This window comes from Heliangelus exortis, chromosome 2 (genome assembly GCF_036169615.1).
Source record: "Heliangelus exortis chromosome 2, bHelExo1.hap1, whole genome shotgun sequence".
Lineage (NCBI taxonomy): Eukaryota > Metazoa > Chordata > Aves > Apodiformes > Trochilidae > Heliangelus > Heliangelus exortis.
In genome coordinates, this window is record NC_092423.1 from 61,543,876 (window position 1) to 61,567,691 (window position 23,816).

The window sequence follows — 23,816 nt, forward strand, 5'->3', positions numbered from 1 at the left end:
AATGAGTTGGGTTTTTTTTAAGGCATTATCTGATGCTTTTATTGTTTTCCAACAGAAGGGTTTGAGACCTTTTCTATTTTTACATGGCCAAGATGTAAAGGTGCAGCTTGTGTTACTGCATATACTGAAATACAGTTGTAATTTATACCAGTTTAACTTAAATCCAGCTTACACTGTCTTCAGAACCATTGCTGTGGCTCGTGTGATGGCCTGGGTCTTTAAAGATCTGTACTTGTTTCCTGACCCTTTTGAAGATCTTTTTGTGATCTTATACAACTCATGCTGCCTCTGTGAGTTGTAGCATCCCATCTGTAAAATGGAAATCTTGTTTTTCTTGAGACTATATTATTTTTTTTTTCTGTCTCCTATTTATTGAAGCATCTATATCGTCTCTGTCACAACACTGCTCTAAGTGTATTTAACAGGTATAAAACATAAGATACAAATACAGTTTACAAAATAATTACAGAACTAAGAGGTAAAGATCATTATTTCAGTGTACTAAAGAGCCAAAGGGATGAGGTGGCTTAATGAAGAGCCTGTAAATTTTGCTGCTTGTGCATGTTGGCCTGCAGGTATTCAGTGAGACTGTGCAGTGACTCTCTGTCTTTTGAGGGCTTGTGTGTCTTGTGTTTTTCTGGCGTTGATACCTGTAGCATACATAAATTCTCTTACTTGGGGAGTTGGTTTCTGGTTCTGCACATCTGTGATGCTTTGTGCAACCTCACCGTGGCCAGCTGTGTTGGCAGGTAATAGCTGTCCTGCTTTCAGCCTAATGCAAGGCTGGAATTTGGCAGGCTGTGAGATGTGTGATTTATGCATTTAAAACAATTGCTTGATGTTAGTGGGTTGGAAATAATCACGGAGAAATACGGATCAGAAGTAACTCACACTAGTGCAGACAAATAGTTTGGGTACCCTCTAAATGGCAGCTTCTATATGTAACCTGTTGAGATGTCTAATAGATTTTCTAGGGTCTTGGAATATCCTTACATTTTCCTCAGTGCTAAACTGCTGATCTTTTTTTTTTTTTTTTTTTTGCACCGGATTAATAGTTTAATTTCTCATGATGAAGAATAAGTTCTGTCCTTCTATGTGTACCCATGATAAAATGTCTGTATAAACTGGCTCTGAATTGCTGAGTATTTGCTGCTTGTACTTGGATTGATGCCTTGGCAGAGTTAGAGATGTCAAATGGATTTTTGGTTTTCTTTGTGCAGCTTGTTTTTATATAGCTCAACTGGATTTTTCTTTCAGAGCAAACATGTCATTGCAAAAATGATTTCACTTGTTAGGGTGATTAATTGGTCTTTCTGTACTACTTTGCATTATTTTAATATTCTGTCTAGTCTTACCTTTCCCTTTTTGCATCTTATCTTTTTATATGGAAATTTCCCTTTTCCAGCTGAATGGAAGTACAAGTTTGTACTGCACTTTGGAATAAGAATAAGTAGCCTTTTAAAGGAAGTTTGGTTTCTAGGGCTGCTTTTCTTACTTGAACTGAGCCCAAGAGAGTATAGGGTGTGGGTGGAATTCAGGACCGTGCCTTTTATTTGCTTTGATCTCTTACTTACAATTTTAAAGGTATTGACAGACTTTCTAAAGCAAAATTAGATAACACTTTAATAATTTTAATATTATAAAATTTGCTCTTTGGAAGAATATCCAAGGTTAGGAAAATCAATTTTTACTAGCTTTGCTTATTCTGTATAGAGTTTTGGAGTTAAATCTAAGTCCAGGTGCATGCTGTTAATCTCTAGGTTTCATTAAGGATATTTCTGAAGCATTTTCAGTGAGCTCATAATGATAGTTTTACAAGTGGTGAAAAAGGCCTGAAATCTCTGGCAGTGCTGTCATTTGTCCAACTTCCACTGTTGTATTGGAGGTAAAGCAATAACTTATAACCATAAATTAGAACAGGGTTCTGACTCCGTCTTCTGACTACTAGACCACACATCATACACCTAACAAACACAGCTACAAAATAGTGATTGTTATTGAGTACAAGTGTTCTGTCTTTCCCTAACCACCAGGCCTGCTGTTCCCCACAGACACACAACTTTTAGTATTCTAAACTAGGAGAGGAGGAAAACCAGAACATAGTAAAACTGAACAGTCAGTCTGAGTCTGAAAGGCACAGGAAAAATTGACTGAAATAATAGGATACAGAATGCAGAAAGGAATGGTTTTCATTAGTTGGTATCATGTATAATCTCTGGCGCTGGTTAAGTTTTTTTAAGTTGTTTGCTGGACTTCATACCTCTAACCCATGTCTTACTATTATTAGTAGCAGTAATTTCTGTTACATATGCCTAAGTGTGCTTCTTTTAGTTGCCTCTCCTGTCTCTATTGCATTTCTTCTCCCAAGCCAATATAGGTTCCCCTTTCTTTCCCAAAAGAACATCTTTTTTTTCTGTGAACCCTCAGATTTTTTCTATCTTCACATGGGAATGTGAATTTCCTTTCCTCAAAGCAAATTCTTCCTGAAAAAATTGTTCTTAGTCTTTTAAAAATGGGAATTATGTTTCAAGGCCAATTATATACATCATGTTGTCTTGCTACAAATGTTTATATTTGATTGTTAGCAATAAAGTACAGTATTAAAATGTAACTATGAGATAATTAGAGGACAGAGTTATAGACAGTCTTCTAAATGTTTGAGTAGTTTTTTTAAGATGGAAATTTCACCTCTCTAGGTTCATAAAAGATTTGACTTCAGGTATGCTATTATTTAGTAAGACAAATTGAGTTTTACTGCGTTCTTCCTCTTTTGATTGTAAATTATGCTTTTCTCCAAACTTCCCTTTCAGCTGTGCTTTTTAATGCATAGGATCTGATTTAGTTCCCTAAAGCAGTTCTTCATGACATGATTTTTTTCCTTTAGTAAGCAAAATGTTTATCTTGACAGAAATAAACAAGGAACTGTGGAGACAGTAGAACTGAAATACTATTTCAACTGTAGTTTAGACTGCAACAAAAGTTCATGTGTTAGGCAATTTATTCCATTAGGGCACAGTAGCCTTGTGCAGACTTTTCCTTGTTAAAAATGAGGCAGAAAATGAGAAAGAAATCATCATTGTGTGGAGCTAAACTGAAAATTACCATTTTTCTCTGAAAGTATCCTTCTTGCTCTCTTTTCTATCCTCATTTTGATAACAGACAAGTAGCACAAAAGGCCATTTCTACTTAGGTAAAACTTTCCTTATAGCTCTAAATTACTAGAGATTCCAGAATATTTGGGGGCTTTTTTGGTGAATGGCTAGGAACAGGTGTGTATATGTATCGGTCTAGTTTTTTTAGGTCATGATATTTCCAGATGTGAGTAAGTATAGCACAGATTTAATTTCTAGGCATCTTGTCCTAAAACTTGTTTCCAGAAAAGAGCTGTTGTTCCATTTCCCTTGGAGAAAACATGATTTCGGATGGTCTTAGTCCTTCATGAGATGGTTGTGACACTTTATCTTTTCTGATATGTTGCTTTGAATATCACTGGAGATGAGAGAAGAGAGCTGTTTGTTGTAAGGACATGATGTAAGTTTCTGGTAATGGTCACTTTTTCAAATTGAAACTTGAGGAAGCTAAAATTGGACAGCTGCTAATTATTTCCAGGTCTGAAGAAATGATCAATGAAATCATGTTTTTGGTGTGTATACATCATATTATCACCTGAGATAGATTATAAAACATAGCAGGCAGCAACTTTTATCTTTGTCTGCAGGAAATTGTGAAACTAATCTGACTTTGACCTCTTCTGTTAACTTTCCTGTTGGACATCAATGTTCAGGATATGAACTGTTGCCTTTGAACCACTGCAGAAAAGATGCATTTGAATTATGAAATGTATGGTTGGAAAATGTCATTCTGGAGCTATTTTTGCATTGCTTTAATTCATTCATGCCTCAGATAGGATACTAGCTGTAGTTCCTTGAAACTGCTGTTCTTACATTTAATATAATTTGAAATAAAATGAGACATGCAGTGTTTTGGATTAGAAGTTGGTGGCATGGCTCTTGTTTCTTCCCAAGGTAGCCTGAACTGTGAGTAACATGTATTATTTTACCACATTTATAAGATCCAGAGAACTGTTAGGACCCTGTGCTGTGGTCTTTAAATGGCATTGCTAGAGGAAACTCACTGGGGGCTGTTGGGATTGTGGGTAAGCAACTAGTTGTCCTTGGCTGGCAGAATCTCAGAACAAAAATAGATAAAGTGTTTGAAGAGAAGGAAAATTACTTGGTAATACCATGTTTAGGCAATCATTGCTATGTAGCCATTCTCTGCTTTTGGTCTACTGAGTATTATGATAAAATATTAATGAGCAGAACACAGTAAAACAAGGTTCAGCTTTGAACTTGCCCAGTTTTTCTGTTTTATGATGTTAGCAATTCCCACACTGTGGAACATGAAAAGATTTGTGAAAAAGACTGGTACACCTTTAGACACTCATAACTTCTGTGTTGAGAAAGGGCAGATAAGTATGCATGCACTTGCCTATTACTGCAGCCAGAGGTGGTTTTTGAGTTCCAGTTTACTATTCAATACAGATTGAAGTGAATTATACATTAAAAGAATGTGCAGCTCTTAAAATTATTTTTTTCCCTTTCCTTTTCTTTGGGGAGATCAGGACAAAAGGAAGTTTTATTTTTACCTTCTTTGCCCCAATAGTCTAAATGCCTTGATTTGAAAATGAGATTATCCTTGCTCCATTGTGCATCTGTTAGGTTTATTAAATGTGCATATGGTGAGATTCCAGACTTCTAATTAGATTAATTGTAATTTAATAGTTTAAAAATTTAAAGGTAAATGGTATTGTAAACAGTGTCATGACCCAGATGTATGCTAGATTCAAAATACTTCAGGCAGTGCTTAAGAAGTTCCTGTTCTGCAAAAACCTGAGCTCAGAGAGACCTGAGCTCTGTGCGTCCGTGTGTTACACAGAGCCAGGGTGTGAATCCTGGGACAAAGTTTTGGGGGTGAAGTCAGTCTTTCTTGGTCTCAGGCCTCAGTTTCAACATGCACAGGCAGGCATCAGCAATTCAGAGTCAGCGTGGTGGTGCTTCTAGTAATAAGAACAGAGCTAAATTGTTAACTTGACAAACATAGTGGTTGCTGTTGTGTTTGAGGCATTGCCATATTTGAAGTCTTTTATTCCTCTTCAATTGGGTGCAGATTGAGTAGCTGCCTCTGGCTGTGTTTCTGGTGTGTCTTACATGGGCAGACTGTCCTTAATGGTGGGAAAGCAGTGCAGTATCTTTGCTTATTCGGCCCACCCTGGGCATGGTTTGAATCTATTAATGGAAACAATTACTGCCTACTATAGCAAAATGCTGCAGCAATGCTCTGCAGATGCTGTTGCTTAACTGAGTAACTTCTCTGATTGCTTGATTCCTTCTCTTTGGTGAGGATGTCTGTGACCAACAGCAGAGTGTGGCAGAGGCTCTTTAAGGAATTGTGGTGAAAGTGATGGCTGGAAACAGTGAATTTGCTTCAGTGAAGTGCAGAGGCCTCCATTGTGCAGTGATGTGCACCACAGGACTTGGTATCAAGTTAACTTGAGACCTGAACCACCAGGCTAACTAATGCTGTTTCCTGGAGGTGTTGTTGCTGTGTCTTTTGACAAGAGAGAGACATACTGAATAACAAGCTTAAGTCAGTACCTGACTTTGCATATTGTTATAGAACCGGTCATCAGTTTGAGGTCTGCTGGAGCTTGATCTGCTTGTGTGTGTCTTTAGGATCCTTCTGTGGCATGTGATGGATGTTCACTGGGAGCTGAGGGAGGAGCTCAGTGAGGTAAAACCAAGCAGACTGAAAATTTCCTGTATGAAGATCAATCAGAAAAATGCATTGCTGACAGGAGTTGAAAATCAGTGACATGACTCGAGATATCCATATATGCTGAACAGCAGGAATTGCAGAAATTGGTTTCAGTGCTGTAGGAGGGTGACCCTTTGTGTAATTTCTCAGTTTTGCTTTCTGATGCACTTGGTCAGTATTAAATAACCTCTGCAGTTCTGGCCTTTATTTTCAATAGTTGTCTTTTAATCTAGAAAGTCTTTTTATCTAATGAAATGCATATCCATATCCTGAACTAATATGTGCCTTAGTCATCAGAGGCAACTTTTATTTGGCATTTTGTTACATCCTAAATAGAGACAGTGTCAAGCATGTACATGCTTATCAAGTACACCCACATTTTTCTTGGGTAATGCAAGGTTAGTGACTTGTGAGGTTCAACTTTATCACCAGCTGGTAAAATCTTATTACTCATAGATCACTATAGGCAAGGTCTGTATGGAAACAGCCCCTAATGGAGTCACTAATGATATATTGTCCTGTAGTAACTGACTTGCTATCTAAGTGTTAAGCTCAAAACAAAAATTTATACCACAATTACTTCTGACAGATTAAGCACCATTAAGCACCATTTTGGTGCTTTTTAAAGGTACAGTGCCTACTTTGAGGTGTATCAGTCAGCACAGCAGTAGAAAGATACCTCTGAAAAATTGCTGTGTGCTTGTGTTTAGTGCATGGTAACTTGAATGGTTACTGATGATGCTGAAGATAAGTCCAAGAGGCTCACTGCAGTAGCAGTAGGGTACGTGGGGTTTGTTTTCTAGATGCAAGCACAACCAAGCCCAGGCTACTGCTGCTTCATGTTTAAAAAACAGCATTGAAAGGCTACTAATGGCTTAGTTTGGGATTCGTGGCATCACTACATATTCTTTCTGGAGTGTATGTATATTCCAAGAATTTTAAGCATTACATAAACATGAATCAAAGCAGCTGCTGTAGCTGAATGCCATGCTTATCTCTGCATGTGTTTGTGAAGATACTGTTCAGTAGGTTTAAAAAACTTCCAGGATGCATTGTTAACTGTAAACTTTCTGTAAAGTGATTTGATGCTTTGTTTTGAAAACATATTGATGAAACTGAGTGATTTTTTTTTTTTTTTTTTTTTTGGTATTACAGGATATTTTAGACTTGCAAATTAAAAAAAACAAATCTACATGATATCCTACCTATTATGCTTACCTTTTTTTAGTTTATTCTGCTGTCTCTTTTTAAACATAAGCATCAGTCTCTGGTAAGTAGTGATCAAAAGCCTCCAGGCAAGATTAACTTTTCTTGTAGTGAAAGGCTTTAAAATTTTGAATCTGTCTCTTGGGCTACTGGAATAATTTTTTCTGACGTTAAGCAAAACAGACAGCTCCACATACTTGTATTTAATATTTCTTATATGATGACAAGGAACAGCAGATCTTAGATAAGGAACTGCAATACTTGATACTTCTTCACACATGGTTTCTACTTTTCATCTGCCTTTATGATTAAAATCATGTGTAGTGTAGCTGAGAAGGCCTTCCACAAATTTGGATCTCTCAGAGTTGAAGGAAAATGAACTGGGTGTGGTGGAAGGGGAAGTTTATCTGCTAAGTGAATGGATTTGTACAGTGACTGGTTCTGGCTGCAATGTACTTTTGTAATATTTGGGAGTTCTTATATTGTTGAACTCTTACTTAAAATTAAATTTCACTTTGTGATTCAAAAGCTGAGGTTTGTTTTACAGTAGATGAGCTTTTGCTAAAGATAAGTCAACAGAGCATTCCAGTGGAGGCAAAGAGCTGGAAGTTTTCTACTAGCAAAGCTCTTTTATGGCCCTGAATGATCAGTATCCTGGTCTGCTTTGGAAAGTTTCTTTGTCAGCATCTCTCAGTGTGAGTTTTTTATGTATGTGATGTGATGCAAGTCTGCAGTGCTCCAGACTTGTTTTGGCTTAGTGCTGCCTCTATGAATGGTGCAAGTCCAAAGCATTTTGGGCTTTTTTGTGGTTATTTTGTGTGTGTGTGTATGTGTGTGTGGGTTGTTTTGTTGGCTTTTTTGTTTGGGTTTGGGTTTTTTTGTGTGTGTTTCTATTCCTGTCATACCATGTTGTCATTCCCTATCTTGAGTTGTTTCTAAATTTCCCTTACACTCGAATTGTTTTCAGATAATTTTATCTAACAAAATCAGGCTGAAAGAGAAATTGGCCATTTGTGAAAATAAAGAAATGTTTCTATTCTTCTGTTCTTCTTTTCTGCATCTTCACTGTATGCAGCTGAAGACATGAATGTGTTACTACCCATCTGAATGCTCAACGAGAAGTAGTTGAGGTTGAGAATATTTTTTTTTTTTTAAAGAGAACTTTGCAGTTATTTAAACTTTGCAGGGAGTAAGAGCAGAAACCATTTGCAATCTTCCTGCATTTGGCTTTTGTGCTGTGTTGGGATAAAAAAAATGGTTCTAAAGGTGTTGTTAGAAATGTATCATGCAACATCATCCCAGCACTCAGATTTTACTATTTTGGAGCTGCTTCTGGTGGCCACAGTAGATTCTGAAACACACTGTATAGAGAACAATCTGATATTCTTCATACTTTGCATTACATTTAAAAAGAAGAAAGTTTTGAATAGTTCTCATTCTTCTTCTGGTGTTAATCTAATTCTTGTACCTGCATTCTTGATTGGAGTGCCCTTGAGAAATGCTGCTTCGGTGTCTGCAGAGAAACTGACAAACAAGAAAACACCATAGATGGCTCCTAAGTGGATTTGCTGCTGACATGGTAGAATATAGGGAAAAGATATGTGGAGACTAGGACTGGAAGGAAAATGAAAAGCATCAGAGGGGTACAGAAGTGGATACCCAACAACACAAATTTGAAAATACAGGTTGGAGGAAAAGGAAACAAGCAAACAACAAAACCCAGCAGCATCCGATAAGTTTTTTTCATCCTATTGAAAATGTGTCTGAGAAACTGGCATTCTCTGGGGTGGTACTACAGTCTTCATGTGTGTTCTGGTTGAGATCCAAGTTGAAAACAAAAAGGAAAATCAGTTCTTGTAAACAGAGCATTGAACCTAGGACAGATTGCCCTGTAGTTTCCTTGTCAAGAGCTTCCAAGTCCCCAGTATGTTTATTGTTTGAGGTGTTTATAATATTGCAGCTAATTTCATGTCGTATTCCTAATTGTCATTGCATAATTGTACCATATATTTGAATACTGATTTTTTTACTGTATATTAAATGTCTGTCATGACTATCTGTATAAAATGGCTGTGAAATAATCCACTTGGAAACTGTTGTGTGTCCATCAAAAGGACAATGAAAGTGTATGAAGATGCAACATTTAAGTGTTCTCTTAAGGTCTGTTTCAGTGGAACAGTATCTTGAATTTTTAAAAAATTAATTTAGTAGATATTCTGTCCCACTCAGCATCCCACTTTCATAGTTGGATTCCTCCTTATGGTCACAAGTACTGTGCACTGAAGGAGGGGAAAGTCTCACTTGCCCATGGTCGAAGTTAGAAGGCAGCTCTTGCCAGTTCTGTTTTCAAGTGCTCAGTAGAGCCTAGTGGATAAGTACTGAACCCAGGAAAACATCAGTCTAATCTCTCCTCTCTTGTTTAATTACTCTTTGAAGCACGTGGCATCTTCTCAAGTAATTTCTGAACTTTTGGTATTGCAGATGTGATTGTGGTAATGGAAAGCTTTTTTGCAGAAATATTACTGGTGTGAAAGCTTTCTGCCCACAGCCATCTACACTCACAGATAAAAGCTTTGCATATGCTTCAAAGAGTGTGATGTACCTTTATTTGAAATTTCAGAATGGCAACTTGCAACTTTTTGCTATTTTAAGCCCAGAAATGCAGATCCACAGTATAGGGCTGAATGCCCTTAGTGTTTTACAATGCTCACGTTTTCTGAGTTATGGCTCTTCTGGTGTGTGATCTGGTCCACGTTATTGGTTGCTATTTGAGAATTTCTTACCTGAATAAGGAAGAAATCAGTAGTTTATATCCTAATGGATCAGATGGACTATGAAAATACTCTTGCACTAATGTGAAAAAGGTGTAAAATGAGTTTTATAAAAGTCTCTCCAAGCCAACTTGTCATCTGTCATCCTTTGTCAAGAAGGGTGCTGCTGGATGACTTTTGGAGGATCTTGCAGTTTATTTGCTTATGCTTTTCTCAAGGTATCTGCATCCTCATCAATCATCATTCAGAAGTGACAGAGGCAAATGGTCACTCACATAAATGACCTCCAAACCTGCTTGCTTTGACAGTGATTAAAAAGGGAAAGTAAATCCTAGGGTCCTTGTCTTTGGACTTCGAAATGAGGTATTATAAAACGGGATGGCAGAACTGAATTTTGAGAGAAGATTTTCTCATCAGCACTGCATATAAATGAGAGAACTACAGAAATACTAATGATAACATGGAGTAGTTATGTAGGAAAACCAAGTTAGCTTGGTTTTTTACTTTTAAGAAGCATTTAGGAGCAACAAGAGTCGGATTATAAGAGCTGGTAGCTTTAGTGAGCCATGACAGAGTTTGGTGACCTTAAGGTGAGTGATTAGACTCAGAAACTTGCATGGTTACTTCCAAATAATAGTGAAAAGGGTTTGTATTTGAAATACTTCTGTAGTTACCCATTCTGTTCTGCATACAATATTGAAGACAAACTGTAGATTTCCTGCAGAACTCTAGCTCTAAATGAAAGAAGCAAAGTATGGGGTTTTTTTTGTTTGGTTTTTTTTTTTCTTTTTTTGTTTTGTTTTGTTTTGTTTTGGCGTTTTTTCTTAAAGAACTGTATTCTAGGTCTTTAATTAACAATTCTTCTGAAAATCATATTACTGCTTTTTGTTTTTGTTCTTCTCTTCCTGTAGTTGAGTTGGGTCACTTCTTTGCCCTAGTACTATTAATCTAAGAGTACTTGAAATGGGATGCTTGCCTTAGCTGTGGCTTCTCTTGTAGGAGATACTTCTACTGATGCTCCTTTGCTTTCATGTCTCAGTTTGCAAATGTAGTAGATGAAAAGAAATGGACTTGGTCTGGAGTTACTAATCAAACATTATGACTTTTAGCCATTTTTGGAGTACAATGGCTGTTCAAGCAAACAGGAAGTGGTTGACTCCTTATTAAACTGAAAATTGGTGAGAATTGAGTTATCCTGCTGTTAAAATGTTATGATTATGCACAAAGTGGAAAAGTTATACTGAAAAATCATTATGATAAACTTTTTGAATAATTCTGAAGTTGGTATTTGTCTAATCTGAATTTTGTTTGTAGTTTTGTTGCTCGCCCATATTGGTCCTTCACATTTTTGTCCTAGTATCACTAACCAAAAACTGTTGACCTGAGTAGTATTTGCCTTTTTTTAGCGTTAATTAATGTAACGCTTATCAGAGTTCAAGAATCTCCTTTCTAAGATTTTTTTCCATGACTGATTTACTTTTTCTGAGTCTTTCTTCTTCCTTAATATATCTCTCATTCTCTCTCTTGTCTACTTTTTTGAGAGTCTGCATGTAACTCTACTTTGTTTCTTCTAGTTTGTTTTGTGTAACTCTATTTGCTATGCAGGCAGATCTCTAGATAGATCATATAGGCTGTGGGTTATTTATGGCAGAGATAATTAGCTGAGTTGCAGCTTCTGAAACAGAAGAATTGTGTCTCAGTGTCATGGAAGTTTAGCTGATAAGCTTTGCGGGTCCTCCCCTCCTCCCATGCTGAGTCAGATCAGAAGCCTGGGCTCCCACAGCTTGCTTGCACAGTGCAAATACTGGGCATCCAGCAAGGCATTTTTAGTCTGTGCTGTACCTGGTGTTCCTGGCTGTCCTTGTTAATTGGAAATGGGAGGAAGTGGCAGTGATGGAGTCAGGAGCAGCGCCAGGGAGCAGGAAGGGCAAGAGGGTGGTGGGTTGAGGGCCTCTGGTAGTTCAGACATGGTGCAGGATGAGCAAGTGTTCCAGGAATGAGGCAAAGTTGAGGGGGGGGGTCCCATAAAACTCAGAGTGTGGGGGCTGGCTGCACAGAGATAGCTGACTCCACAGTGTTGTTTTGGTGTTTGGGAGTGTCTGCAGCATCCTCTGAAGCGTACGCCTTGTTATCTGGGTTTTCCATTGTCAAGAGTGCTTCAGCCTACACTCGTCCTGAGCTGTAGGGCTGACTGCAGGTCACAGTGCAGATGATTCTAAATAGAACTGTAAAGTTGTGTATGGACATCTTAAGTCTAATTTAAAGTATTTCATTAAATACAAGAAACAAAGTAGTTGAAATATGTTATTGAAAAGTGGGATCTAACTCCAACTTGAAATTTTAAATACGTCTGTTGACCTCACTGGTTGAGCTGAATGTTAAATTTAAAGCATGGGTATTTTCAGTACCAGGAAAGGTGTTCATTGGGAAAACATACATCTTTCACAGTTTGCTCTGCGAAAGAGACTTTCCATTGTGTACCCTGCAGTACAGGACAACTTGTGCATGCTTCCTATCCCTGTGTGGAAACCTAGGTCTCCCTTCCTAATTGCCTCTGAATGGGTGCCAGCAAGGGCCACAGACTGTACTGTGGTCTCTAGGTTGGTGTGCAGATGTCTGGGCCCAGTAGCCAAGTTTGCTTGCAGCCTGCAGGCTCTTCAAACACTCAGCTAATCTTCACACTAAACATCATTGTTTCTGCTTGAATATATCCATAGACAAAGTTTATGCCTTTCTCTGTTCTTCTCCAATTTAACTTTCTTCTTCCTCTGCCTTTCATCCTCCTGACCTTCTACCTGCATTATCCCACGCTCTTTAAAGATCCTGTTTACAGTGTTATGTCTCCACTGATGGTGTTTCATAATAAAGAGATTGAGTGCTCTTATCAACTCCCAGCAGCACTCTGCTGCTTATTCTGAATTGGAAGCTGTGATTACATTTAATATTCTGCGTTTGGTGTGGTAGCATGTGTGTGCTGCTTCTGTCTCTGCTCCTTTATTTTCTGTGCCTCACTCCTCACTTACCTTGTAGTACTTGCTGACAGTGGTCATTATCCACTATTTTGCATTTATGTCTCTTTGTACTAATTGCTAAAAATCACTCATTCTCTGAAACTTGCCAGGGCTTGGTTTTGTTGTAAGATGACCATGTGTTCTAGTTTACAATTAGGTTTTTTTTTTTCTGCTGCACTAAAACACATGTTAAAGAATATTTTTTCTTTAATGCAACTGTGCTTAGCATGCTTCTGAATGGGAGCTAAAACACTTGGATCCCAGTGAATTTATGCAGGGTGATACAGATTCACATGTTCTCAAACTCTTCCTCTCTTAACTTGGAGCGCTCCTTTGCTCACTGTATCCAGGCTGAGCTCATCTCGTACCTAATCAGGTGCTCTCCACCATGTGAAAGTGTCCCTTTTTGGACATGGATATTGCCACTTGTCCATTACATGCTTTGTTTTGTTCCTGAATTAATAAAAACCTGGCTAGATTTAGTTTCTGCTTTTTGTCTGCACAGTAAACATGCAACATGGAGGAAATGCTCATAGGTAATGACATTGAGAAGATGTTTCAAAAAACTAACATCTTTCAGTGTAGTAATAATGTTCCCTCTCTGTAAACAAATGTTATTTTAAAATGAATTGTGGATATAAACCTAACTCTGCAGTTTGAGATCGAAGTTAAAAAAAAATTGAGAGAATAATACTCTTACCCCTTCTTGGCCTGCAGCAGGAAGATTCAGGAAGGACTTAGGTAGAAATGAAGAATCTTTCAAGAAAGAAGGATTATCATGTCTTCAAAATGTTTGAGCTGTAGATAGACTTTGGGCTACTGGAGTAAAATTCCATTGAGAACACCCCATATTGATCGAACATGTGTCTTGATTGTAAAAGTGTAAATGGAAATTGTTTGAGGAAACAGCTTTTCTGAGAGGGGTGTGCTGTGCAGGCTGCTAGTCAGAGTTCAGGGTGTCTTTGCTTGTATATTTTGTGAAGATTCCTGTGTGGTAATGTCTGAAATCAATAACTATAGGAACCAATAGGAATCAATAAACATAGGAAGACAGTTTGGGAAAGTCAGTTTGGGCAAATGATTATGGCTATCAACCTTTGGATAAACTGTCTCAATAATCTGGTAACAATTACTTAGTTCAGCACTATGGTTTTTAAGATATAAGATCTGAAAAGATGAAAAATCAAGTTTTTGTTAACAATTAGAACTCTTTGGATTTTTAGAGGCTAGATTCTTAAAGTCCCTCTCTCCTTTTACCAAGCTAATTCTGTCTGTATTGTCCTTTGCTGTTTCTCTTGGAGCTTAACCCCTGTTACTGAATTGGAAAGTAGACCCATCCATAGAGGCTTTGAGAGTTAAGAGGAGTACTTCTGCAGTTTTACTGGGCAAGTTGTGTGGAAAGAGAAGTTGTTGATTTGGGACAGTTTTCAGGGCAAAATTATCTTTAAGGTAATCTGCAATGTACTTACTTCAAGCACATGACTGCTTTCATGCAGAGCAATGCGTGGGGTAAATTGATGAGCAGAGGTTTTTGGTAAACTGTGTGAAAGGAGTTACAGAAGTGGTTGGGGTGGGCAGGCTTGTGTGGAAGGCTGCCTGCTTTGGGAATGGGAAAGGCTTGAGCTGAAAATTAAAGGAGTTTTTTAATGCTTCTCTTAAAGTTACATTTTAAACTGGTTTTGGTATCAAAGGCTTCAAAAACTCAAATGCTTTTTTCCAGAGTTGTTAAGTTTACAGGTTAAAAACAAAAAATAGGAATCCAGAGGTTTTAGTAATCGTAAGTTAGGCCTCTATGTGGGTTGAAGTTTTTATTTAAAAAGACTAAAAACAGGGCATTCTTTTTTTTTTTTTTATAGTGGATGTGATGTTTTTAGAGATGTCAAATAGCTTCTATATTTTGTCCCTTTCTAGAACTATAGAAGAAATATATATGAAGAATAATCAGTTCTGAGCATGTTCTTGCTGTCAAAGATTTTTCATAATGTTCCACATTTCCTCAAACAAAGTGTTCCAGCTTTCTTTATTCATAAAAATACCATCAATTACAAGTCATTAATGGGCCAAATCAGATTATGATCTGTGGGTTTTCTTTTTGAAAGGTAAGATGATTAAAATTGCTATTGTAGTATAATAATTCTCCATATGGCAGATATGAAGTTTCATTGCTAAGGAAGAAAAAGATACGGTGGATGCTTTTTTATGTTGAACTTGATAGTTCAGCAGATCAAGATGTGAATGAATATTGGACTTTAACAAAATACATGTTCAAAATTGTCCTAATTTATACCTTCTACACTGGAGTAACTTTCACATAACCTTGCAATACAAAATAGGGGCTTTTGAAGGACTTAAAATGATTCATTAACGTGGCAATGAAATGACGGTCCTTTCATCATACAACTCCTACAAATTGCTTGCAAGATTATATGCAAGCACATACTCTATCTACTTAGTTCTTTTTTAGGAACCTGCAAAGGTAAAATACTGTATTCTCAAGAATAAATTAAGCTCATAGACTGCTTCAGGAGACTTGTCTGTTATGCACGCATCAGCTACCCAGTAAGGCTTTTTCCTGACTCTCTTCTTACTGCAACGTGTTTATACTACAGAGTATAAAATAACACTGTTTTTGGGAAACAGATAACAGCTAATTTTAATGCTATGGCTGCAGCTTTGTAAGTTACACTTGACTGGAAGGAATCCTGGGTCTCCAAGCTACTTTGTGCATCAGTGCTAAGCTTCAAATCTAAAGCTGCCAAAAGGATCAAGTAGGAAAAAAAAATAAATAGAAAAGCAATCAAAAGTAACAATTTCATGTAAGCAGTGTGAGCTGTCTTAAGTGTCTGTGAGCCAGGCAGACTTTGCTTTTATTTTTTTAAACAGTGATATTTATAAAGCATTTTAATCCAATGATATTTTAAAAATAGGTATTTTAGTTTTGCTAATGATAAATTAATAACTTTACAGTTATATTCTACCAGGAACAGAAGGTTTCTTAATGTGCCAGAGACTAATAGCTAAAAGCTCAGGTCCAGTGGAGGGAGGACAGAAGTTCACAGTTGCTTAATTATTGGAAGAAGTTGCTAAAGAAAAGAGACTGTATCTGCTAACTTGGGGAAACAAGATAGGTCTTTCCTTTTGCCTTTGGTCTCCTGCTTCTCCCCTTTCTGGGTTGTATGGTGGATGAGACAAGTCAGCCTCCTTTCTGAAATGTAGAAGGCTTTGACCTCCTGCTGCCTTGAACAAAGCTGGGATGGGTGGTTGCCATCCTCTGCATTTCTTGTGTCAGAGAAAATGTCTTTTATTTTAAAGCCTTCACCAAGAGCTACATATCTTAACATTTTCTTGATTTAATACTTTGTCTCAGGATGCTGTTGGGTTGGGTATTGGCAAATCAGAAGTGTAGTATGAAAATTAAAAAATAGAGTTTCATCTGAGTAACTGTTATTTCCTAGGTTTGAGAGGAAGTAGTGTCAAAACACATTTTGATAATCAACAAATATAAGATAATTAACCTTGTTTCATTGTCCGTGCCTATTAGCTAGGACCACCTTCTTTGAACAATAGCTTTTTATTTTCTGTGGTATTTGTCTGCCCTGTGTATTTGGATTCTAGTGGAAGCCAAGAATCAGAAGTGACCTGGAAATATGGAAAATTGAAGCCTTCTGCAGGCAGAGGAAGGTAGACTGCCCTCAGACAAGTACTGCTTTGGATGGAAGCTGTAGAATGAAAAAAAGAAGTGTTCTGGATAATGAGCTGTGTCAAGAGGGTTCTTAGAGAATTGTTTAGTTTTGGGGAGAGATGAGATTTGGGGAGCTAATAGCAGTTCAGAAGAAAATTTCTACTGCATATGTGCATTTAATAAATGAGATAAATTACTAAAAAGTTGTCCATACTCAGTTGAGTTAAACTGTTCAAGGTTACATTTCCTTGGTTTGCGTGCTTAATGATGCCTGCAGTAACATTGTTGTGACTTCAGTGAAAAGAGAGGATGGAAAGCCCCCTAAGATAGTGGTTAGATTTCATTTTCAGTATCTCCTGGATCACAGCCCCAGAATTCTGCAGTTTGCAAGCAGAGGAACATAAAGTTCCCCAGAGTATATTTAAGATGATGGATTGCTTGAGTGTTCTCTAATAGTTTCTCTTGTCTGTTTAAAATATAAAAGGACACGTAAAATCTTAGTATTCAATTAAGTATTGTTTGAGAGAGGAAAAAACTGTTTCCTGAACACTTGCTTCAGAGGTACTCATTCTTCAGGAGCCTCTTGAAGAGATGGCTTGATTTTAGAAATGTATTTCAATTTGTGTACAGGAAACAGCATATAGCCCTAATCTAGCAATTTCTCATGTTTTAAAGTAATTTTAGCCCAGCTGACAGACATGTTTGGGGAAAAAAAAAAAGTAATGCTTTTTGAGATTGTTATTAAAATCAAGTGCCAAGTAAACAGTTGTCGTTTTCCTTTTAAATGGTGAAAACATTCACGGAGATGCTCAGTTGCTTCTCTGAGATAAACAGAAACTTTGCTATGCAAGGGTGCTGTTAATGAGCTTGACTTTCATTATTGCCAGCTGAATAAGCAGCTAATGGAATTTTATATTAGTCTTATACCAGCTGGAGGCAGCACAGATGGCAGTAGTAGTTTCCATCACTGGGCAAAGATAAATGGCTGCTCTGCTGTAAACATGGAGGAGTGTTACATAGTGTGATCCCAAGTAGCACATTTCCTGGTATTATTAAAACACATCGAGTATCTGTGAGACCAAGTCCTGAAACAATATTAAATTTCTGAGAACTTCATTATTATGGACAACCTTGATACTAAGAGCACCTTTTTAAGAAATAATAAACTTTCTTCAAGAAAACAGAGAAGTGAAGTGTTTATAAAAAGACAAGGTGTAATGGATCAGATGGTGTGTATGTGCAGTTACAATAAAATAATCTTGTATTTGGAGGTAAAAGTGGGCGTAGAATTACAGTAAATGTTTTATTTTTCCTCAGCTCATGGCAGAGGTGGAGAATAGAGGCAACATCTCACATAGGGAATGCAGGAGATTGCAAACAGAATGATCAGTGTTTAGCACTGGAAGAAAAAAATCCTGTGATGCAAATTGAAGCTTAGATGAGGTGATTTAGTTGGAATTGGGTCAGAAGGGACTGGTTTCTGCTGGGAAGGAGAAATTGCTGTAAATCCCTTATAGTAGTTTTCAGAGATTATGGAAGTAATTTGTAGTAATGAAGAGTAGACAGCTTTCAAAAGCTCTTCAGGAACTGTTTTGCAAAAAAAAGAAAAAAAATCATCAAAGTAACTTGTCTATTTTGGCTTTCTGTGAATACAAAAAGCATTTGAAATGTGTTCTCTGAAGAAACACATCTGCTTGTATGTTGTCTTTTTTGAAGTTTATTCAATAAACTTTTTTTTTCCTGCCTCTAAGACATGAGAAAATAGGTTATGCTTTATCCCCTGACTAGTTTTTGGGGTTTTGTATTCTATATTTTGTATCTTTGTCCTATTTAGCACCTTAACATTTTTGTCCAGCATGTTTTTAGATCCACAGATAACACATACCATCAATTCAGACAACTTCCTCTACCTGATGTTGAGACAGCTATACAGAAAAGATTCTTTTCTGTTGTACTTGAAGAGTAAGTGATGAAATGAATGATGGAGATAGACAAAAGTTGCTAGGATAGCAACTCTAGTAACTAAAAAAAAAAAAAACCAAAAAAACAACAACCTCTAGACAACTATTTTTTTTTTCAGTTATGGCATGAAGAAGAAACCATTAAATAATTGCTTTAACCATCGAGCTCTTTGTAGGATGTGTCTAAAGGAATCAATTGAGCAAGACTGGGAGCCCAAAGAGATGCTTTTTCATTCTTTCCCACCAAAGAGTCCCCAAGTCCTCTCTCTGTGGTGCAGCATTCAGAAACTCTAGCACCTCTAGCAACCCTGCAGGTAAAATGGAGTGAGTGTGGATTTTTGGTATGGCTTTGAATTACAGTTGTTCACTTAAGACATTAATGGTTTGCATGACATCTTTGGAAGAGTGTTTCTAATGTTAGTGTTTGAAAATTCTTAGCAATTCTTCCACTGCTAATAATCTAGTGTTGCTGTTGGCAATGCAGGAAGAGTGAAGGTAGGATGGGTATTGCGTCTCTTCTGCTTTTGGGTGACAGGGACACACAAGGCTTTCTACTGCTGCCATACTGTGCCCCCCTTCTGTAGGAGAATTAGTGTCATGGGATTAGATTCTAGTGTAGTTGTGTTCCAGGCTGTACCCTGTTTTGGTAGCAAGGTGAGTTATGTGAGAACAGTCATCTTTAATTCATGGAAGTCTGAGGTATAATCCACTGTGGCTTCCTGGGGAACAACCCAGATCTGACCATGAAAATACAGTGGGGACTTGCAGGTTGCTAAAGGATAGTCAGTGTGTAGAGTACTTTTTTTGTTTTCTTGTTTTGAGGGGTTTTTGGGGTTTTTTTTGTGTGTTTGGTTGGTTGGTTTTGGGTTTTTTCCCCATGTGAGAAGGGAGTTGCTATTGGGCGATAAGGAGACCTTTAAGAAAAACTGTTTTGAGACAGTTCTTCAAATGTGTTGTGTAATTAATTTTTTTGAAAAAAAGCTTAGATTTTAGGTTTGTGAAAATCTACTTTTAAGCTGCTCAATTAATTCAAAATTACTAGTTTACTTAGATCTCCCTGTATTCCCTGCTACTGCCTTCCCAAATTAAAATATACATTTCCAAAATCGCTCTTGCAGTCATTTGCTTGTATGCCCCTCTTAAAGCTTAACTAGGAGGTAGGTACTCATAGTGCAGTAACAATAGGTTTACTTCAGATATACTAAATTATTTTCTAGGACTGGCATTTTGTGCCAGTCTTCAGAAAATTAGTGACCAAGTTTACCAAAGGTGCTGTCTATTGGAGTTAATTAGCCACAATATGAAATTGATAAAATGTGACTGTAATTTAAAGTTCATGCTGGTTTGGGAGGTGAACTGGCACATGAAATTTTATCTGTCTTGACAGTCCTGTAATTTCATAGATAGGAGTCTGTCTACATTGGAAGGCTGTACAACAGAGTAGTTTACCATTAGAAGCAGAAATAACACCGTGTGTCTTCAGTCATTGAACTATTCAGAACTTCCATATTTTCCTGTAGCATTCTGTTGTTTGTCCTCTACCTTTTAAATAGAGAAATTAACAATCTCTTTCTAGCCTTTGATAAGCATATAAACTTGAGTTCAATCACTTACTTACACAGGTCTTCATCAGGACTTTTTTTCACAGCTTCAATCTGTTTCCCCAGAGCTTCCCTTTTATTGTTTGTGAGGAGAAAGGATTGAGGACAGCCCTGAGGAGAAGGATTTGGGGGTGGGAGTGGACCAGAACTTTAACGTGAGTTGTCAATGTGTGTTTGCAGCCCAGAAAACCAACCATGTCCTGGGCTGCATCAAAATTAGCACAGACAGCAGGTTGAGGGAGGTGATTCTCCCCCTCTACTCTGCTCTTGTGAGACCCCACCTGGAGTACTGTGTCCAGTTCTGGAGTCCCCAGCATAAGAAGGACACAGAGCTCCTGGAACGTGTCCAGAGGATAGACACTAAAATGATCTGAGTGCTGGAGCACCTCCAATATGAATACAGGCTGAAGAAGTTGGGGTTGTTCAGCCTGCAGAAAAGGAGGCTTTGAGGTGACCTTATAGCAACCTTCCAATATCTGAAGAGGGCCTCCAAGAAAGCTGGGGCAGAGGCTTTTTTAATCGTGTGAGTAGTGAGAGGACAAGGGGAAATGGCTTCAGACTTTAAGAGGGGAGATTTAGGCTGGACATTAGGAAAAAATTCTTTCCTGGGAGGGTGGTGAGATGCTGGAATAGGTTGCCCAAAGAAGTTGTGGCTGAAGTGTTCAAGGCGAGGTTGGATGGGGCCTTGAGCAACCTGATCTAGTGGGAGGTGTCCCTGCCTGTACTGGGGGGTTGAAACTATATGATCTTTAAGGTGCCTTCCACCCCTAGCTATTCTGTGATTCCATAATTCAGTGTTGGGTTTGACCTGAAGTGTAAAGCTCTCATAGGAAGAAAAGGTCTGGGGCATTGATTGTTCAAAGACTGGTTTGCTTTTGAAGCAGAATTGCTGGTTAGCTTACAAGCTAATAGTTAGGTGTTGCCAATAAGGAAATAATTGCTTTTGCTGATAATGGTTCCTTCAAATGCTTGTTTGGGGGTGTTCCTTCAGGAGGAAGGTGTGAGCTTTGATGGAGGTTTTTATAGAATAATTCTATCACTGTTTTTTATGAAGAAAATCTTTTGGAAAAGTATTACTCATCTGTGAGATATTGCTACAGTGTAAGAAAAAAAATCTCTCCTGTTCCTCCCACATAATTAAATTGTGCTGACTTTGCAGTTTTCCTGTTGTTTGTGCTGTGGGTTGATCATTAATATGTAGTACAAATACAACACATGCCCCAGGACACAGACACATGAGTTGGTTAACCCGTGGCATTTTGGGCTCTCTGTTTTGAAAGACTGCACACACCTTGTAGAACCCCTGAAGGAGATTCATCTATAGATACAAAATTAAGTATATCTCTGGGTTAATTCAGGCTGCCTTTCTCATGCTTAAATTCCTGCCTTTCAAGACACAACCATCTGTGTCTCCTTTATGACAGTGTCTGGTTAGTATATACACTTGACTTAATCCAGGGTTATTAAGTTAGACCTTACCCTTTCTGCTATGAATTCATAAAGCATTAAGTCTTTAAGTTCTTGGGAAATCTGGTATACAAATAATGCAAGATGATTACTGTAGCCAGCCATTGGATTATCATTCATGTTACTCCGAGAACTATGTTACAGTAACTTTTTCCCCTTGGTTTTGATACCTTACCTATTCTCCCGATTAGAAAGACCACATATTTTACACATCCTTTTCAGGTATGTTGGGATTGAAACATTATTTCACTTTGTATTTCTTTTACATTTATCTAAAGTGAAACTGTCTATCCTTGTGTCCTGGTTTGGGCCAGGATAGACCAGTTGCTTCTTTGCTCTAAACAGATTTATATTGATTTTCCTGTCAAGATCACTGGTGGATTACAGAGCTCTCCTATGTACACCCTTATCTTCTGTTCATCACATCTGACTGGACTGTTGCTTTGGAAACCATTGCAATGTCACAAGTGACTTCATTATGATTAAATGAGGGGAAAAAAATAGAACAAAAGACCACATTCCTGTTTCAACATGCAACTTGGAAACTGAAACTGTCTCACATACATTCTCTGTATTTCAGAGCACTTTTTGGTAAAAGGACACAGATCTGTCCTGCTAATCAGGAATAAAACTCATAACTTGAAATTGCAATTTTTTTATGCCCTTTAAATAGAATCTGTAATTGACCAATGTAGTTACATGGATAGCTGTTTTAGACTCTATTAAAAAGCTCTGAGGGATCTGTCAAAAAAAGAACCTTGTGTCTCTGTCCCTCACAGAGATTTAAAGTTGTCTTAAACACCGAGAATTATTTAGTTTCCAATTGTATCTAGGATTATTTTCTATTTATTTCTTGAATCCGTACAATATTTGAGTTTCTGAAGCAGGTCTGTAACTGCAACTAAGCAGATTTTAAAAATGTGCCAGGATGCTGCAAAATTATTTGGCACTGGCTCAGTGTTGTTACTGATTTAAAGTGTCTTTCTTGATTACTTCTGGGTTTTTTGGGTTTTGTTTTGTGTGTTTGGTTTTGGTTGGTTTTTTTTTTTTTCCTTGCTTTGTTTTTTTTTTCCCCTCAGTTCAGACTTAATAGCTTGTCTGGTAAGTTGTGTGATAAATAAATAAAAGTTATTAATGACTGAAAAAGTGGAACACCGTTGTCGTTTCCCAGTCCTGCCCCTGCTGTATTTTTTTTCTCGTGAAGTCTTAGAAGCTGCTTGCTGAATGTTACCAAGTCTTGAGTTTTCTAAACAACAGATTCTTTAACCCATACAGCTTGCATTCAAAAATGTGTAACGATTGAGAGTCATATAAGTGATTCTTGCTGGAGGTGACAAGAGAGCACAAGGAGTTGAGTATCCCTGCAGGGATACCACTGCTCCCTGGTGCTGGTGGTGATTGGATGTCTAGCTAATTAACCCTGATGGTCTCACTGGTTCTCAGCTGTGGGTCTGGGTTACCCACTGGTTTCTGTAGTAGTGGGTGTGTTGCTGGTCATGTGCTGGTGTTGTGCTGGGAATCTCTCCAGAACTGGTTTCTGAGCTGTGGCAGCTTGTCCTTGCTCTGGCCCTAAAATAAAGGGGGCTGCTTGCTGAGGGATGTGCATTCATCTGCATTGTCATTTGGAATACTCCTTCCTACTCCTGCATCTCTGCACTGGTGGAATCAGAAACATATCTGCAAAATTTTAAAAGGCTTGGTGTATACAGTTCCATTAATACAGTTACAAAGCTGAGGGACATGCATGCAAGAACTAATTTCAGTCATGTTGCTCTTAAGAGCAGCTTGGTAGGTGCCACCACAAATTAAGCTAATGAGTTTAAGACACATATTTAAATCCTTTTTTTTTTTTTTTGTTTGGTGGTGGGTTTTTTTGTTTTTGTTTTGTTTTTGTTTATTTGTGTGTGGGGGGTTTTTTGGTTTATTTGTGGGTGGGTTTTTTGTTTTGTTACTGGTTTGTTACAGTGGATGAAGCACTTTACATAGGGGATAGTGTGAAAGAAATGGCTGGAATACAGAAATTAAGTGGCGTGAGGTATGCTGCAGAAACACAAGAGTAGGTTGAGATTTTTTGGTTATGTCTGTATGAATGTTTAAAATGGACATTTACAACCACTGATAAACTTTGAAGTCAGTAACACTTTCAAATAGATAGTCATTTTTTCCCTAACAGTGTCTAATGCCTTCCTTTTTTTTTGGCAAAGCAAAATGAGTAAGCCTGTCCTGAGTAACACATGAATTATCCTTTCCATTATCTCTCAGGAAGTTCTGATTGTTTCTGAGACTTTATGTGCTACTGA

At 37.7% G+C, this 23,816-nt stretch overlaps 1 protein-coding gene across 11 annotated transcripts in view; it reads left to right on the forward strand.

Moving 5' to 3' along the window:
- Positions 1 to 23,816, forward strand: part of KIF13A (kinesin family member 13A) — a 108,852-nt gene that overhangs the window by 1,779 nt on the left and 83,257 nt on the right. The window lies entirely within an intron of this gene.